A 14,301-nucleotide genomic window follows, 5' to 3' on the forward strand; every position below is an offset into this window, starting at 1 on the left:
CTGTGCAGTTTGAAAGTCTTTAGTAGCTCAGAGGGAAGAGGAAAGTGCTCTCTGTGGAGGGGACTCTCTTCCCACTGACCTGGCCCTGACCCCCGAGGTGAACCCCATCACGCAGAGGTGTTAGTATGCCACCAGGCATGATGGATCACCGCTTAGATCCCTGTGATCTTATAATCACAGCCAATCATCAGGAGTCTCTCTGTTACTATAATGATCGGCAATGATTTGGGCCCGGAGTATTCAGATGATGGATGGAGGCTCGCGCCGGCTCCTGAGAGAGGATGAGTCAGGCTTTCAATATCTATGGAAAGCGTTGGTAGGTTGGATAGTTGTTCACATCTTTATCATAATGAAGTGGAGATACTTAACCCTGGAGTACAAGAGGGGTCTCTTGGTGCCTTAACACTGATGTTTAAGGTGACCCCCCTCAGGGAGACGCCCACATATTGCTAACCATTTTGCCAGATGATATGCTAATTTTTGTGACCTTAGGTTGAGCTGGGTTAAAGCCGCGTGCGATTTGGAGAAAAAAAAAAAAAAAAAAGGAATGATGAAGTCAGCTTAACTAATCAGCTTTTATTTACATCTGAATTTCATGTTTGTTTAAGGAAAACACATCTGGTCCATACAGCCGAACGGTGGCACAGATATACATGCATCATTTTGGCAATCCCTGGAAATACATACAGAAGATTACGGTAATAAAAAACAGTAATGCATACAGCATGAACTCCATTTGTAAGGAAAGGAAAAATCTCTGCAGCAATAACACGTTTGAAGCTGGGCTCTGTACTGTATCTCTATATAATACATGCAGAGTCTGTGTCTGGCCTTGGATTTGGGTAAAGGCTGTCACAAGCTCACATGAGTGCATGCATCACGGAGCAGGGGTACTCATCCAAACCCCACCCAAAAACCCAGTCCCTCGGTGCAGGGAATTACTGGGCCTCTCCCAGCTCCTGGTAACCCCTTCATTATCCACACACCAATGGGTCCGGATCAGATTCAGCCTTTCTGCAGGGGGGAAAGAAATGGAAATTGGGAGGCAGGAGCTGCAGCCCATGCATCTGAACAATGCCTCAATGTTTAAGAAGTGGCCTCACGGATAGGAAGTGATAGGGTTCACTTCTGGTTGGTCTTGAACAGGCTTCCTTGGTTTCCTTTGGTCATTTGTGAGAATACATCCCATCGAAATGCGTCCTTTTGGTGTGTGGCTATTTAAAGCCCACATGGTTAAATTAGCAACTTGGCTTCACAGAAAATAAATGCATTTGATGCTTAAAAACAAAGCACTTTGTCAAGGCTCTGTGTTGCCTGTTCAGCCCTCTTTCAGTGTCTCCATCGCTTTTTCTCCTGGTATGTCCTCTATTCATGTTTAAATTAACCTCCTAATGGACCTCATCTGTCCAGAGAGAGCCTATTAACTGAAGCCTCTACTCTCGTCCAGTGTCGCTGCCATAGCGGGCTGCAATCCCCACCCACATAAACTTGTCCCTTACGACATCGGACATCCTCGCACATCACGAAACAAAAATCAGATGCGGAAGAAACAAAGAAGTAACAAAAGGATTACATTATATATAGTTAATTACCTTCTGCCCTTTCCCGAAGTGCAGAATTAGAGGACTTTAATTGCTTTATCACCTGGGCTTGTGCGTGCAGCAGCTCAGCAATCAGCCTGATTTGTTTTAAATGAGCTGCCATTGGATGGGGTGGAAGCTTGATGCTCTCTCTGCCCTCCAGCACATATAGGTGGACTAAAAAGGTGCGGCCAAGTGATTGAGGCTTCCCGTGAGTTAAATTGAAAGTCTGTAAATGAATGCACATCAACAGTGTCAGTTCCCTGTGAATGTGTTTTTTTTTTTTTTTGTGGCCAAAATGATCATAATGAAATGGCTATTCTTTTTTTTTTTTTTTTTGAACAAAGGTTTCAAAACCCACACATATCAACTCCCTCAGGATGGTGCAGTAGCCTTGGGATTTGAGCACCAGTGTTACCGAAACAATTAGCATATTCCTGTATTAAAGGAGGGAAGCGTGACAGTGTTTTCCAGGATGTCAGTATGTATCATTAAAAGGCATATTTTAATTAGGGACATGTTAGTTCGTTACACTAAATGGATTAACATTGCTTGTCAAGGGTAGAGATATGTTTTACATTTAAGTCCATTGGGGAACAAGGTCTCAATTTAACAAGACATCTTAAGTTGAGATGGGTCTTGTTAGTGTGGATTCAGAAATGGCACTTAGACAGTTTAATATTTTGTAAATGTGTGAAGATGCCCTATCACTGTTTGTGTGTAACTGGGTGTACGGAGTCAGTGATTATACTGAGAAAGCCTGCAGGCTGTGATCTGGAAACAATACAATGAAAGGGCAGACAGTTTGCCATAATTTAGAAACTTTCTCATGAACTGACAAAAAAAAAAGACAAACTGGCTTTGTTTTACATTATCGTCAGAAACAGGCATGCGACTGATCGCAGTCTTCCCGTTCAAAGTTTTTGAAGAGAGACTTAAAAGTGAGCAGCTCGACGGTCCACTTTCTGACGATGCAGCGAGTATAGGTTCTGCATGACCGTTTGGATCAAAGAGTGGTTATCTCTTCTATTGAGCTGTTCTCACCTCTGTCTTCTCTCATTATGGAGCGACAACAAGAATTTCCCTTCATTAATGAGAACGCTATCTCTGTGTGGACCATGAACAGAACTCAGAACGAGCTGGGACTCAAAAATATAGTGTGTGTATATGAAGAAAAAAAAGTAAAAAAAAAAAAATCTTCTGTGTGTCATAGATGCCAGAGAATTGATTTTTTTTCCCCTGTTAGTGTGAGAAAATGGGCGAGAAACTACTGCTTAGCCAGAGGTTCTACTAAATTAGATTCACTTTGTGTGTTCAGTCAGCAATCAGTCAGCAAAGTCAACTTGAACCGGTTGTGAAGCAAGCACATATTCATATTAATTGGCTTTTTTTTCTGCTGTGAATGATGTAATCCTTTACCTGACCACAGTGGGTAGCTCGTCATACATTCAGACAAGAGGTTCACAGCCATTTATTAATAATGAGCTCACTTCAAACAGAATGTATTTCTGGGATTCCCAAAATGAGCGTGTCAAACTAATTTGAGACTATTAGAAAAGTCTTCGGGATGTGAATCTTGGAGCTGTGTTTTACACCCCGACATGGATTATATCCAAGCAGCTTTACTGCCTTTAAGACTCGAAAATCAAAGGTCACCTCCAGTCTTGACATGTGCAATACATATTCATGAAGTGCCAACCAAAAGACGAGATTAATTCAGACTTGTATGAACGGATGCATGATGACATATGCACTTTGACGAATGCTGCCATAAACTGAGCATTTCAAATACTGATGCTTACATCCACAACTTTCAAGCCTCTTCTCTGTCTAGGTATAATGCCCTGCCCTACTTTGCCAGTTCTTGATTAAAATGTTGACTTTTTGCTGGGTAATAACCTGATTAATGTAATTGAATGTAAAAGGGCGTAGCTCAGCAGCACTGCTGATCACTGGAGATGGATTAGGAGAGAAGGCTTTCAAATTGAATACAGTTCTCCCTCCTCAGCTTGTTAATTGTGCCGTTTACCACTACCTGAGTCAGTGACCACTGCTATTTAGTCTCTCTAATGATGATGCACAGTCCGACCCAACCACAGATAATTAAAAAAGCCTTCCCTGCACCCACCCCCCATCTCTCTCTGTCTTGAGTTTGGTGTTGCATTGACAAGCCGCACTAAGGCCAGATATTGAGCTGTCTGCTTTGCAGAGCCTGGGCTTCAGCACCATGTAGACCTCTAAATGCTGCTATTTTGTGTGTTTTCGAAGAAGAAAGTTAGGTATAGATCCCTGGCATGTGGATGTGACTGGCAGCAGAAAAGGCTGAGGTTTCGCCAAGTTCCTTATGTCAAATTGGGTTTGTCTTGATCAGGCTAAATCAACTGATCTTGTACTATTGGTTAAACGCTTTGTGATTCACTGAGTTTTAAAAAATGTGCTTTTCACTTGATGTGATGAAAATCAAATACTACTTTTTGTTACGTAAGTCGATCCATATATATGTCCATGCAGATTCTCCATCATAATTTAAAAAAAACATTATTAGAGGCATATGAAATATTTTATGTTGAGTGATGACTCATGTCCGTTTTACTTATACACACAGTATATTATCTTTCTGTTCTTTCTCATTAGAGATTGGGGATTTGTGAATACAGAAGTAGATTTCATTTCAGTAGGTCAACTGCTGCACATGAGATGTTTCATGCTTTCTTTACTCTGAAGTCTATCATAAATGTTTGCATGTTGGAGGTTTCACATCAGAAGTAGAACGTTGAGCCAGTGTTGACTTTCAAATGTTCAGTTTTTTTTAAGATTCTTTGACCTATTGTTTAGCATACCATTAGGAATAATCAGAAAAATAAATCAATACATAATAGATTCTAATATAACATTTGTCTCAAAAAGGTTTTAATTTTGGAAACGTCTTAAGAAATGCGATTATTTCGTGCACGTTAAATTTGTTGATCTTCACAGTACTTTGTCAAATGTGTTATGTTGCATTAGTTTTACAACAGTACTACTGTAAGTTTGTTTGAAAGATAAAAAACTTGATATACGTTTATGCATTTTGCTTTGGGAGAATCGTCTTGGTCCAATTTTCTTTCTTTAATCTCAGATGGTGACTAAAGGGACAAAAGTACTCGCACTCTTTATTCAAATGGAAGCACAGATACTTGCGTGCACACAGCCACAGATTACTATGGCTTCGGCTTGTATCATGATTTTGAGTCTGGAACAAAATTTTCTTTGGAATTTTTTGAAGACCATTTCATTTTTGGAAAAGACACAGGAAGTTTTGACAGTTTGCCCCTTTGTAGGTTAAAAACAATTAATGAGCCAGTTTGAGAAATGTAACGAGGAAAAAGTACAGATATTTGCTTTCAAGTAAGAAGTAATCAAAGATATAAATGCTCTAGCAAAGTACGATACCTGAACAATCTACTTATGTACAGTAACAAAGTACAAATACTGTGATCCTTGCCGCTTCCGAAATGTATCAAGGAAACTTACCTATCAGTACCACAAGCACTTTGCTTCAGTTTCAGTTGTCGGTTATGTGCGTCTTTTATATATTTCATTATTCAAGTTTATTCGATCTCAAAACTCTACTAAAACGGATGGTTTCCTCTTGATTTTCAAGAAAAAAAAACCCAGAAGAGATTGATTTGTAGTGATACAAACACATAAACAGCTGGAACTTACAAAGACATAAAACGAAAACAACAACATATTTTTAAATCAACCCATAGTTATTTTCATAGAATTACACAAATAGTTTAACCTTTGATCTAGAATTGCATTTTCTGTTGAATAAAGTAGCAACATTTTGTAGAATTTCCGATCAACTCTCCATTCAAATATTTGTAAATTTATGTTTTCGGTGAAAAGCAGATCACTGGTATGTGCAGTTTTCGTACAGGGGTTCAGGTTAATATATGTTTGTTTGGTGATTTGTTAAGTGCAGTAGATTTCTCTGGGCCATCCTCTTGTGTACATTTTGCTCTCAACCAGTTCAGCTTGCCTCTTGTGACATAGTACAATACAGTACTTCATCCTATGGGTGAATATTTAAAGAGAGAAGTATATTTCCAACTCGAAATTCTACTTTCCAATCAATTTCAGTCATATCAAATATAAATTTGTCTTTTTAAGTGTACGCTGCTGAAGCAGCTCTGCAACGCGGAGCATTTTAAGAGGTCTGAGGGCAGAAAAAGCAGACTGTGAATTACACAGCTTGCAGTCTTGAGTAAGTGCTGAAATAATTAGGAGAGAGAAATCTTTGGCTTGTGCAAACTTCCTTCCACCATTGCAGAACAAAATAATAAAGAGAATGTGTGTGAGACAAAGGCAAGAGACCCCCATGGTGCCTGGGTCTCTGCTTCCTGTCATGAGTATTCCTGCGGGGTTTCACATGACAAAACGCAGAAAGTTGTTTTGTCCCCGTGCCTGTCACCCTCATAACCGCAGCTGTGTGTTCGTGTGCATATGTGTGCGGATGCTTGTGTGTGTGTGTGTGTGTGTGTGTGTGTGTTTGTGCGCTCGCACATGTGTGTTTGTGACTGTGCTTTTCTTTTTTTGTGCTGGCATGTTGTCTCGCTGTCTTTCCTGTCAGCTTATAGCCTGGCACCTGCTCTCATGTTCCTAATTAGTCTCATTTAATTAATTATATTCTACAGCACATCTACTCTCTGCTCATTGGCGCTTTCCTTCTGTAGATTTTACTGCTATCCTTCTGCTCTTCTGGGTTCTTGTGTTTCACATAACAAGAAGAAAGACTTTACATGTAGAGCACTGCCGTGTTTTTTTTTTTTTTTTTAAACGCATTTTGTAAGGTTGAAAAGTTAAGTATGAGGTAAATCAAACGTTTGAAGTGCATACATGTTTTCTCCAGGTATAGCCATGTCTGCATTCTCTCAAAAAACACATTTTAGAACTTTATCCCCTTCAAATTCACCTGTAAACGAGTGTTTCTTGCTTGTGAGAGGTGCTGACAACCAGCTGACTCACAGGCAGAATCTCTTCGGTACGCTGCAGGAAAACAAGTCAAGTTTAGAGCATGGTGAGTAAACAGAAATCAGGAAAGTACTTTACCTGTGACAGTTGGTCTAAGCACCTCTTTCTTCTCTGTTAGCTTTTCTGTTCCATTTGTCAGGTTCACTTGGCTTGTATGCCACTGTTGTCTATTAGGTGTATTTTCACTGTACTTAGCACTACGGCGAAGTACTGGAAGAAAAAGAAATGGCAAATAAAGAAAAAGAAAGACCTCTGAGGTTATTATAAGCAATTTGGAAATAGTTAGTATGTACTAAATTTGAAATGTTAACATATAGATACACATCAGCGTCTCAGACTCAATGTGTAAATCTATCCTGAGATCACCTTCAGCCGACATGAGGGTGTGATCATTTCTTAAAAACAAGTGTCGCTAATAAGAGGGCATCCAAGGTACACTGGCCTATCAATGAACGCCAGTGGAAACAGCGTAGAATTTCACTTCCTGATGTCAGCGAAGAGTGGCAGCCAGTCACAGGCAGCTTCCCAGCTGCCCCTCATCCCGCGTTTTCCACTAGAGGATCCTGCGCTTAAAGAAAAGATGGCGTTAATAATTCAGACTTGTGATGAACACCGCCCAACACAGCCACAAAAGACAAGATCAAACTTTTGGCAATGCCAGCGCCACAGTGGGCTGATAGTGTTTCCGAGCGGAGCTCGCTGTACGTTGACCATATGGACGCGATAATCACCCGTGGGATGAATCAGCAGATTCTTGATCTGGAGCCCAAAATCACACGACACCTTAATTAGCTGGTGTTGATATCGCCCTTCACAGTGCTAATTTGTCACCACGAACAAAACAGCTTCTGGCAATCTCCTTTCGGCTGAATTTCGTCAACAGTGATGAAGGAACGGAGACGGTGGTGACAAATACTTGAAATCTACAAGTGAATCTGCTTTGACGCGCACCTGTGCTGAAGAAAGGATTCCATTTATCAATATAGGGTTTATGTTAAATCATGTTGTTATGAGCAAGTCAGCCTGAGTTTGGCCTGGTTATTCCCTTACTAATATATGCAGCTGTCATTAAATTATTTGGGACTGTGTTTATTCCTGATGACATCCAGTTCCCAATAAGGTGTAAATAATTGCTGCCCTCCTCTGGAGGTGTAGCCACCATGAAGCAGTGAGTTGAAAAGGTCAGACGTGTTCTGCACGCAAGCTCTAAAGTGGTTTATTAGCACCCCAACGACATATTCAGGAGATTGTCTCAGACATAATTACCTGGATAAGGTACAGATGAATACTGTATTTGGGGGAGAAGGCAAGGTTGGTTGGATATTGGCTTTGTCTCCATTAACCTGGAGCACGGTGTTAAAGGATCTGTTTGTGGAGAGAAAATGACAGGGAGTTGGGCTGACGGGGCTGGACTGAGACAGTTAAAGGCCCCTCGCTGCATAGGATAATTAATAAATAAAATACCAGGGGAGCCCCTGCCATGCCTTCGTCTATGACAGGGGCTGTCTCCAGTGCGCTAAAGCATTAAATGACCAATTTCTGTCAGACTAACTTCCACCACGCTCCCTCTGCCTTTCTCTCTCCCTCTCTTTCGCTTGCCCTCTCTCGTTTCCACTACACTCTCACCCCTCTCTCCCCCATTCCCTCCCTCGCTTCCTCGTTTTCTGAAGTGGGGCTACTTTGCTCTCTTTGCACTGAGTTTTTCAGCGACTGATGGCTCTAGTTCATTTCTGCTGAATTAATTGGTCCCTGAATGAATTCTGTTGACAGGGCAATTCATCATGTGTTTGGCCTGACAGTGACTGGGTGTTGGGTAGGGGAGGGGGTGGAGGTGTTGGAGAGTGTGTGTGTGTGTGTGTGTGTGTGTGTGTGTGTGTGTGTGTGTGTGTGTGTGTGTGTGTGTGTGTGTGTGTGTGTGTGTGTGTGTGTGTGTGAGTTCATGGGGGCAGTGTGGGGAAACAGTCAGAGGTGGTGGGGGTTGGTGCTTGTGGCCTCCCACTTTTTTTCTCTTTCTCCCCTCTTTGCCTCGTCTGTGGTTCCTCCGTTCTCCTGAAGCCGCAGAGCGTCTCAGGCTCCTCTTCTACTATTTTACCAAAACAGTCGGTCATCAAAGAAATCACCCCCCCCCCCCCCTACCCCACCCCCGCCCCCCCAGACTGGGCTTCTGTCAGACTGAAGACACTCTCTCAGCTTGAAGGGGGCACGCAGGTCAGTGCTACCCCATTTTACACATTTTGGCCTTTTGTTACGCCCCTGCACACTTCCTCCCCAGCCCTGATCTCACCCCACTGCTTGAATATGCATTCACAAACACTGGGACACTCTTCGTTTGTTGCCCCACAGCTCCTTGGCTCTTTGGAAGAGTGACATAATCAGGTAGCGAGGCATATTTAGTGCTTAATTACACAATGTGTCGCACAATGGCCATTCAAAACGATAATTTAGCTCCTGAAGGGAAATTGCTCCGCACTGCTGACTGATCTAACAGGGATGGGAATGGTATTATAGCATATAGTTGGCAGATGAGGTCTGGGTTACAAAACGCAGCAATTGCGTTTCTCCAGACAGCTCTGGTCTGCTCATTATTTTAATTGCGAACTATACCACGGTACAGGATGCACCAGAGAGTCTGAGCATCCTTTGAGCTTGAACATGTAGAAAACCTCTTTAGGCTGTGTTGACTCAATCAATGCTCACTCATTACAAACATCACAAAGTCATGTTCTTGTCGCCTGGATGGTCTCACCCGCCGACAGTGAAAATAACCTCATAATCATTGTTCTGTCACGATCTGGATCATCAGAGACCAGGCCTGAGCTCTCGGGCTCCCACGCCACACGGAGATAGTTTTATGAGAGACTCTGATTTATTCTAAGAAAAAAAAAAAATAAATAAAATGTATACAAGTTTCTTAATTTCCTGAGTGGAAAATGTTTTCATCACAGATTCACTTACAAGCTATAAACAACACATGACATAATTTGTTTTTACCTTTCAACACAGTGCAGCTTCTCGATCCAACACTGGGCCACTGTAGTGCTTCCTCTCCCCAACACGAATCCATCTGGGATTAGCAGAGTTAACGAAGGCAGAGTTATGAACAATACTGCACCCGTGCAGCCACTAATTAAAGCTGCTTCTAATGAGGGCTCGTTGATTGACACAGCAGGGTTGGCCTCTCCCCTCGCCAGCATCAACTATGACAGCCACATGATGAGGCTGATGACAAGCTCCCATGCAGACAGATGACAGGACGTCACCGTGAGACCACCACCACTTTCCATCTCGGAACAATACAGCACTCAGACAAGCAGACATTCAAATTCAGATGTTTACACAAACAGTAATCATGAGAAATTGATTTCTACTCGTTGATGCTGGTCTTTTTCATAGTTTTTTCTACTCAAACTCAGGCTCGTGTTTAGACCAAAAGTAAACGTATTAATATAATAATTAAAATATATCACTGCGTCACACCTATCTGCAACTTCTTGTTCACTGTCTATATTTACATGGTAAAACTTGGTCAAACAAAGGGGGAGAGAAGGTCAAGGAAATCTCTGAGCACAGATTCAGGTTTTTGATAACCTCTGCTTAAAAAAAAAAAAAAAATACAGTTTTTTTAATTGCAATATATTAATGAACTGATTTCATATATCACTGTAGGGAAATATTCCAATATATCCCTGTGAAGTCTGTTTGAATGTAAGTTATAGATGCCAAATAACAATGTAAAGTACAAGTGAAACTGTGTATTGTTTGAGCAAACTTTTCTTCTCCGCTGTCAGCTGACAGTGATGTTTTAAACTCTTAATAAATTTATATATAAAGAATTCACATTCGAAATATAAATTTATACAATACTTAAACTCTTATGCTGCATGTTGATGTCTCAAATTCAGACTTTGCAGGGGGATTGCCTCATAGTGTTCCCATCTACCAGCTCTTTAAAACGGTCTTATTTTTCTGTATATATTATCAGTGATCGACATGAATCATGCCAGAGAGGCCTGGCTGCAGGGCATCACCAAGCCACGTTGACAATGAGGATGAAGTGTTGGAGTAAATGTTGCACGAGGCCCACCGGCCCCCGCGGCAGGGCCTTTTCTGTGCGGGTTTGAGAAGCCCAGAGGATGACAGGTGCTTTTCGTAATGCCTAACTGATGAGAGCCAATCAGTGTGCTCCATTCTGCTGGTGAGTGTCTCTTCTCCTGTTGTTGTCATCTGGCCCACTAAAGTAAAGATGAGCTTGACTGACAGATGCATCCGGGTTCACAGTTTATTGGTTTCTACGAGAGAGCCAGATATGCCAATTTAGACAGGGTAGTGACAAAAAAGTTCCCATCTAAATGGAATAATTTTACCACTGGGAATTCTCAGCTGGGAGAATTGTGTGTGTGTGTGTGTGTGTGTCTGTGTGTGTGTTGTTAGTGTGTGTGTGTGTGTGTGTGTGTGTGTTTTATCTTTTAACAAGGCCTGAATGACAAACACACAGGACAGTTAGGGTCTGTCAGAAACAGCAGCTTTTGATGCTTCACAGGGGATCTATGAAATAAACAATAGGCAGAGGAAGCAGAGAAATTGAATTACAACTGCTTGGGCTTGTGTGTTTCCGAGTAGTGAGTGTGGAGTGAAAGTGAGGCGTGTGGTATAGCAGCAGGGTGAAGCCAATGCATCATTAAATATACTGGAGTCAGAGGCTAGGCCAATGCTCTTCTGCCTACTCAACTGTCCTGCTTCTTTGTTCAACCCTGCTGTTTTTTTTTTTTCAACCCAGCATTGTGCTGCCCAAACGCATGCACATACATACACACACATACACGCGCGTGCACAGATGCACTGACAAAATGAAATAGTTCTTTTCTGCTTTTTGTAATCCCAGACTAAACTATACCTATTTTAATTGCTTTGATTTCCGCAGACATCCACACATGAACGCAGTATGTTGTGAAGCCCTCATGCATTTTATGTGTGAGAGCTGTAACCCGAATGAGTGCTTTGTTCATAAAATCCAACATCAATACAGCCGCAGCGGGAACGCTCCCCAAGAACCTTGAACTCTGAATCATTTTCTTATGGGGTTAATAATGAGGGGACACCAAGTCAACGACAGACATATAAAAGAATTTATTTCTCATGTGCACAAAAAGAATTGGAACAGAACTGAAACAGAACAATGATTGAGGCCACAAGGCTTTCCATATAGATTTTTGTCAGAAATCCTTTTTATGTCCATGACACATCCCCTGTATCATCTTTACAATAGCACGAGACCCTTTTCCCGCAGAGGTGTTTCACTTCCTAAAGCAAAGACTTAGCCTGAATGACGGCGGCTTGCACTCTGCACCAGTGTCTCATTGTCAGATATGCTGAGCTGCAAGTAGACAGAAATAGGCAAATCCCAAGTGCAATTTGTAGAGAGCAGCTTCTCCTGACAAGCAGGACCGATCTGTTTCTCTGTTATCTGGTGCTCTCACTGACCACTGGTAACCCTGGAACCAGATGATGTATTAGCCTGTGTTGACTTAAAGAAAACCCGGTTTTAGTTTCTTTATGCGAGACCAGTTGTGTTGGGGTTAGGAGTGGAGGGAGAGGGTATGGTAACTGGGAATAAGCGTGGATGTGTTTATATATATGGATGCAAAGACCACTGTAATTTGAATCAACATGATGATCACAACATCTACAAACAGCAAACAGGGCAATTGTTGCCAAGGACTTCAGTTTCAACACATTTTCTTGAGGAGAATTTGTGGAGCCAAAGTGAATCCGGAGAATAATCATTTCACACAGGAGGTAATTTATACGTTGTTTTTTTTTAAATAACTTTTTTATGCGGTTCTCCATGGGGATTGGTTATTCTGAGCCCAACAAGAAAAGATGATACAGAAAGCCATTTAACTCATTGCATAGTGACATAAAACATCATGACAATATCATGGAAATAAAATAAAATGACAAAGACAACCTAGGTGATGTTAGCATGTGAAACCTGCTATTGACGTAGTCATAGGTTATACAGGAGTTGTGCTTTTTCTCAGAGCACAATGTTACAATAAGACACAAATGTAATGAATGTTTTTTTTTTCAGTCTGTATATCTACAAAGGGATCCAGTACATTAGTATGATACTGCAATGGTGTGTAAGAATATGTGTGTGTTTGTGTGTAAGTGTGTGAGACATTATATTTACAGAGAAGAATTGTCTTCACATTATTCACAAATCATTCTATAAAGCAGCATTTTGTTGCAGTTGTTGGAATATCGAGTCACTGCACTTTTCACTTATTTTTTTTTCTCGTGTCAGTCAAATGCATCATGTTATTCACCTGTTGAAAAGCCATGACATACATGTTCAGTGTTGACTTGTTTAAAAGATAATACTGCTTTAATTATGCATACATACACTGTAAATAAAATATTAAATATCAAACTAAGTCTTTGGCAAATGTAGGTAGGAGTACATTCACAAAATATTTCAGAAAAAAAAAAAAAGCAAAATTAATCAGTTTTTCCTTTCAGCCCCTATGGAGTTTGAATGGTGGTGAAAATATGTTTTAAAGGCAATTAATTTCATTGAACAGGCATGGATTTAACTTGAAAAAACAGGTTTGTAAGGCAATTGTTGAAGCCAATTCACAGTTGATTTGCACAACTGTAAACTGCTTTCTAGACCGTGTAGGCATCTAGTGGTACGACTAAATAGCTGAATGATGTACAATTGGATTTGTTCATGTAGCCAAAGAGTTATGGCTTACAATGTCTTCAAAAATGTTGAAGCATCACTTTCACTCTGAAATATAATAAAAAAAAAAAAGATGACACAGAAATACGTGTCTGTTTCTGTTGTATCTTTACACCAATGCAAGGTCATTATTTGAAATGTATGCTTTTAAAAAAAAGAAATCTAATTAAAGTTTAAGTGAATGTACCAAATCCAATTAAAAAAGAAAAACGTTTGGTTAATTTTATTGGCTGTGCAAAATAGAGGAAAACGATGGAACCATGCATTAAAGACATGACTAGAAGATTAGGGAGACGTGACTCTGACAAATCTTTGATAACTTTGCTCCCAATAAAAAAAGATGGAGCTCAAAAACTGGTTTAAAGTCAGTAAATTTGGAGCAAGAACAGCTCGAGTTCATGGTTGCCATATTTTTAATACTTAGTAAAATGATTTACATTTTTACATCTGATTGTTTGCCACAGAGAGAGTGATGTTGCTATTGGTCTGCGGGGGGTTGGAAGTTGTGGGACTGCCTGATAATTTAGGTGAGATTGGAGAAATGAGAACATAAGACGGAGTCAAAGCACCAGAGTAAAGCCCGTTCGACAGTGTGGAGCCTCGGTCTCAGAGAGCGTCAAGAGGGGCCCCACAAAGCTGCATCAAATCTCAAGGTTACCAAGCTATGGGACCATTGTCATCTCCCCTGGACTTCTCTCTTCGGAGCAGAAGAATACTGCAGTTTATTACATAAAGGAATGTGAGGATCAATGAATAACAGAACAACAACAACAACAGCAACAAAGGAACAAAATTAAAAACCCACAATATTTTTTCCACAGGGTATTCTTCACACTGTTTTTCTTCAATTTATATTTTATAATATATATATTTATATAATCTCTTAAAGTCATTCTGGAAATGTTCGGGCCTTTTGGGGAGGGAGGGCATGATAGGTGAGTTTCCAGATGCCTGTGGGGG

This window comes from Lipophrys pholis (assembly GCF_963383615.2).
Source record: "Lipophrys pholis genome assembly, chromosome: 15".
NCBI classification, from domain to species: domain Eukaryota; kingdom Metazoa; phylum Chordata; class Actinopteri; order Blenniiformes; family Blenniidae; genus Lipophrys; species Lipophrys pholis.